A 6,000-nucleotide genomic window follows, 5' to 3' on the forward strand; every position below is an offset into this window, starting at 1 on the left:
AGGACCTCAGAACCAAACTTAACCCAACACTAACTACAACACTACCTCCACCAGGCAGACAGACAGCACAGCCGTCAGACGGATGGTGTTAAAATGACCTTCTGCATCTGCAGAAAAACACCTATTCCACTCCTATGTGTCTTATTCTACAAGCACATTCTGATAGCACCTAAGCTCATATTCTCATAGGTTCTAAGAAGTGATAATTTGAGTTCGCCTTCATAGTGAATGAGGACGCCAACCCCAGGCAGACAATGGGGAAGAAGTACCTGTCCACATCATCTGTACCTGTCCATGACACATCTGTCTTATTTTCCCAGGTTTTCACCTATGAAATTGTTGGCATTTGTCCAGTCATTCTCCTGACAACCCAAATACAAAAGTCTGTGGTCATCTTTGACCTGCCGCTCTTTCTCATTCAGGTGTTATTAGGTCTGTCTCCATAGTATCAGTGACAACCATTCTCTCCTTTCTATTGTTTCAAAGCATATCACATAAGCTTGGGCCTTTGTATTAATCCATTTTCTGTCTCTCAAATATAAGAAAATATTTGAGGGTAAATAACTTATAAAGAAAAGAGGATTCTTTAGGTCATGGTTCTGGAAGTTCAAGGGCAGGGCGTCCACATCAGCTTGGCTCTAGGGAGGATTCATGGCAGTTGGCTTCACACTGATAGAGCATAAAAAAGGAGGAATCTCACCCCCAGACAGGAGGCCAGAGAAAGATTGTGGTTCCACAAGTGTACTACATTCACCCCTTCCAAGGACAGTTCTCCCAGTGATTAGTGACATCCTGCTATGTCCCAGCTCCTAAAGGTCTGTGACGGTTGATTGACTGTGTCAACTTGAGAAGTCTGGTTGAGAAGCTCAGCTAAATGGGCTCAGCAATTCCACATCCTAGGGTGCAGGAGATCCACCCTAGGGCACCTCATTGCCTGGATGTTATAAAGGGGAAATGAAGAAGGACACTGCTGCTTCTGTTTGTTCGGAGATGCTCCAGTCTTTGCTTTAGACGTCATCTTTCGCCTTCCAGTGCAGACTTCAGTGTCCATCCTTCAGGGTAGACCCCTAGGCCTCCTGATATGGTCTCGAAGGAAGAGTGCAGCGAGCTCCAGACCTTCGGCTGAATCTTTCGGTCTCCAGACAGACCCTCTGTACTCTGCCTCATCCGACCCTGTGGGTGGCCGCAGTAAGCCAGTCTTGTAAATTCTCATATATTTGCATATCTTGTGTTCGATTGGTTTCTCTAGCAAATACTGACTGATACAAGTTCCCATCGCCATCCAATAGTATTGCACTGGAGATCAGGTGTCCTACACATGAGCCCTTGGGGACAACCCACATCCAAATCACAGCAACTCCCCAAATTTCCATCAAGTTCTAATGCTGCAGCACCCCAAAATGATTTTTATGACCTGCTTCTTGTTCTCCAAATTGATTATACAGCCACGCTAACTCTTTAACACAGAGATAAAGTCAAGCATGCCTGGCTCAGTTGGAACTGCTTTGACTCCAAAATGACCAAGCCCCCTTCACACGAGATACATTTATATGTCATTAACTGCTTCCATGTCACATGCCGACATAATTCTTGCAACATAGGATGGACCCCAGGTCCCCACTATTTACTTTGACCACATTCTGTACCACAAGTACGCCTCTGTTGTCTACTATTGGCCTGATGACATTATGTACTGTATAGCTTTTTCAAAAATTAAAGAACTCACAAGTAGAAAATTACTATTATCTCCATCTGTCAAAATCTTGCCAACATCAAAATCAATGCCCTTTTCAAATGTCATGTACTCCCTGGCATCTCTGCTTATTTCCTTTTACCAAAAGTAATTCCTCTCTCTTTCAACCTGTATGGAAAGTCTGGACACAGTTTGCATTCTGTTATAGTTAATTACATTGCTATTTTAACTTCCCTATTTGAACATAAGCCCCCTGAGGGCAAAGGTGGGACTTTGATCGCATCATACCCTCGTATCTCTTAGCTCTATATCCCACTCAACAAATGTCTTCTGTTTAGTGATCGGATAAACAAACAGTCTTAGTTAGAACCCACACTCCTTAGCAAACTGGAAATAAATGGCGAATATGGAATATCAATGGGAGGCATTGCTCCAGCTGCTGCTGCAACACTGTTAATTACACAATACTTTTATTGAGCAATTCAGTGGTAATTCTTGCCGCTATTCCTCCTTAATCAGATCCATTGTGCACCATAAAATAGTAACTGGGACGCAGTTTGTATTCCACATGCATCACATTTCTTTTTAGCAGGTTCTTCCATATCCATAATCTCATCATTATTACTATTACCCTCCGAAGACAGTTGACTTGCATTAATCAGGCCTGCTGCCATTCCCTTGCCAGATTTTCTGCAGTTTTATTGTGCTTTTGGACATTTTAATTAACTTGAAAAATTAATTTTAAAATCTTACCTTATTAATGCTCTGCCCCCTTGGAAATCCCGTCTTCTTGTTTATTATCACTGACCATTTGAAGATGAGGTCATTAGCGATTAAATCTCCAGAGAACTTCCATGCCATCTTGTCTCCAACTCTGTGCTATTTTTAAATGAGATGAGAATAATAACCCAGAAGTTTCAGGGAGGAAGAGAAGAGGGCTCTGTTGCTTGGGGAGTTAAAAGACTTATAATTTCAATTATGTCATAACATTTACTCCTCAACTACCTGCTCTCCACAGCTCAACAACATTAGTTGATTAATGCCATATACAGGGGAGATTTGTTTTACCCAGTTGCCAAACAGAAACGAATAAGGCAGCAGATTGAGTGACTCAAGAACGGTGACACAGAGCCAAATAAGCAGAATACATCACATAAAACTAACTTCTTGATCCTTGATGCTCCATGTGGACCCTAGGAAATATTACAGGATGGTCACTGAACAACATGAGTTCTTCATTTTTTAAATAAGATTGTGTGCATCCACTTTCTGGCATTTTAATGAAATACCTGAGATGATTCATTTATAAAGAGAACAGGTATATTTTGGCTCACAATGTCAGAGGTCCCAGTCCATGATCAGTTAGTCCTGTTGCTTTGGGACTGTAGCTGGAAGCACATCATGGTGGAAGCTCATGGCTGAGTAAAGTCACTGATTTCATAGCCAGTAAAAAAAAGAGAGAGAGAGTGGGAGGGGCCAGGGTCCCACAGTCCCCTTCAAGGCCACACCCCCAATGGCCTAACTTCCTCCCAGTAGGCCCCACCTCTTTGAGTTCCCATCACCTCCCAGTAGCATCAGCCTGGGAACCAAACCTTTAACACATTGGTCTTTAGGGGATATTAAGATACAGACAATGGTAAAGATATAGCAACACCACAGTTATATTAACTCCATTGGTAATCCCTCCCTGGTCATTATAAAGAGAGTATAAGGCCATACTGGAAACTGCTCCCCAGACTGTCATTTAGAGCTCCCTGCTGGGTGTATAGGATAAGGGAATATGCAGCATATCTGCCTTCCCCATTATAATCTGTCTTTTGGCTATAATTTGTAACAGTGATTCTTGACTTACAATTATGAGAATCTACTTTTAGTTTCATAAGGACAGACCTTGATATAATCCCACAGTGTTGATTGACAAAGAAAATATATGACAGAAAGCCAGTATGGCTTCAGTAACTATTCAACAAGAATTCTTATTTTATTGCTATTAACTGATATTAATTGATATTTATTGATATCACCTCTACATTTAGAACATAACATGTTCCACGTGTGTGCAGAACATATATGCACTTAATTTACAGATGACATGTGATATACACATAAATAGGGTACTCTGTCACTGGACCCACCCCAGTCCTGCTCCTCTGGCAAGGGCTCAGAGTGGAGCAAACTGGAACCATTCAGTTATGCACTGTTTTAGTCATACAAACCAAGAAACAAATATTCAAACCAAAACACTCAGACAGATGTAACTTTGAATATTTTCAGTACGGGACCTATTTTTGCTATGATTCTATTAAAACTCCTGCATTTTATAGAATAATAGAAAGATAGAGATCTACTCTGCCCAGCTGCCTCCAATCTGAGCTATGTTAACAAGCTAATGAGGTATCTGTTGAGTGTAGGAAGCAGACACCCAACAAAACTAGTTTATTGCAAGGATTTTTCTAGGATACAGGGTAGTAATTCATGGCGACTCGTCTGTGATGACTACAGCCATGTCATTTACTAAGTGAGGTTCTTAAGTAACTCACCTACCATCATCGCAGAACTTCAGATATTTTGCTTATAAGATGGAGATGATGTCTGTATGATAAGGTCATTGAGACTATTAAATAAATGCACATCAAGAGATTAGCCTAGCACTTGGAACATAGTAATTACTTAATCAATGTTAGCATGTGACAGCAACGACAACAGCAATAGAGGTAGTGGTGGAAGCTTAGCTAGTCCCCTGGAAACTACATGAGCGCAAATCTCCACATCAGTCTTCTCAAGGGCTGCAGAGTCTCTGACCATCTGCTGAATTCTCCTGGCTAAGGATTGCCTTTCTCTGCTCTTCTTTAATTCTGCTGAATATGGTCCAAAAGAAGAACCATAGAAGATCCCTATGGCAGACATATTGGTTAGCTTTGGTCTCTGGCAAAGAGTTTTGACCTGCTTTAGGCAGTGCATTGGTCATACTGTTGGTGTACATTGGTAGAAAATAAGACTGTTGGAGTCAGGCACCAGCTCCAACATGTCCCATGTGAACCTGAATCACATTATTTAACTTCTGTTCAGATAACAGGGTTTCCCTGCCTGTGCAATGAAGTTGGAAGGACAAATTGCTATATTGTGTTTAAAACAATGAGTAAATTTAATAAAACTCAACACATATTGTCTCTTATCATATTACTGTTATTGTTATTATCATTATTACTACTATTACCACTGGTTGGTCTAATGCCCAAGTGACACTTGGAAGAGAATGAACGAATGAATGATGTGATCGAAGGAACAACAGGAGAATTGTCACAAGGCAGTACATAATTAACTGTGGGTTTAGTGGGTTCTTTAGTTAATCATGTCCTTGCAGCCCCATCTGTCTTTGAAAATACGTGTTCATTTTCAAATCAATCTCAATATTACAACTTGCAGATTTTTCTAATATGCTTCTGGAGCACAATTCCTCTTAGTGGTAGAAATGTTACAGATGTTAATGTTTAACGAATAAATAGTTCCTTAGAAATGGAAAACAGCACTTATTAATCCTCATGCTAGGGAAGTCTGTTTAAAATTTTAATTTGCTTTGTTGAAGGCTGAGGACTCAGGTTGTCACATTCACCCAGAGAGGATACTTCTTAAAAGAGTAAATTGGAAAACTGGATACACAGCTTCAGAGGGACTGTGTGTCCCTTTTAAATGTCTGTTGAGGTCTACTTGAATAAAAGAAGAGACCTGCAGAGCTTAGCCATTGTGCAGCAGGTCAGGGAGAGGAGGATCTATTGGAAAGAGAGGCTATGTAGAAGCATCTAGGAAGCCCAGAGTGAGTGAACAGATGTAGGGAGAAGGTAATTAACACCAGCATTCTGAGTGGAAACGAAGGTCAAGCTGGTGGAAAGGATCAAATAATGACAAAAATGACCTGGGACAACCAAGCAACAAGAGAACCACGGATGTCTCAATCATGGCATTGAGATTATACACACAAAATGAAGTAAAGAGCTGTATCTGCTGCTAGTTTAGAAAAAGGAGTGAGGTCCAATGGAACACACTTGTGGCTTTAGCCTGGCATCATTTCCTGGGACCTTGATCTCCTCCTTCAGCTAATCATTTCTGCATCCACATCCAGCCCATCCCAGGGGCTGGCTTTTAGCTTTTGACATAGAACCATACAGTGTTTTCCTGTTACCTGCTAACTTCAGTCTCGGGATTTCATTTCTGCCCAGCCATTGTCTTAGTCTTTTTGCTGTTTCTGTAACTGAACAATGAGGGGATTCATAAAGACTAAATCATTCATAAAGAACAGAGATTTACTT

The 6,000-nt window shown here is 41.0% G+C and overlaps 1 long non-coding RNA gene across 1 annotated transcript in view; it reads right to left on the minus strand.

Moving 5' to 3' along the window:
• The window catches only part of LOC147830141 (uncharacterized), a 36,656-nt gene extending 33,894 nt beyond the window's left edge, over nucleotides 1–2,762 (minus strand). Inside the window, exon 1 of the long non-coding RNA XR_015444259.1 lies at nucleotides 2,447–2,762. This is a non-coding gene — a long non-coding RNA (uncharacterized LOC147830141). The remainder of the gene's footprint in view (nucleotides 1–2,446) is intronic.
• Nucleotides 2,763–6,000: the final 3,238 nt, after the last annotated feature.

This window comes from Heterocephalus glaber, unplaced genomic scaffold (genome assembly GCF_053883595.1).
Source record: "Heterocephalus glaber isolate CG9 unplaced genomic scaffold, H.glaber_assembly_v1.0 deba00000331, whole genome shotgun sequence".
In the NCBI taxonomy this organism is placed as follows: domain Eukaryota; kingdom Metazoa; phylum Chordata; class Mammalia; order Rodentia; family Bathyergidae; genus Heterocephalus; species Heterocephalus glaber.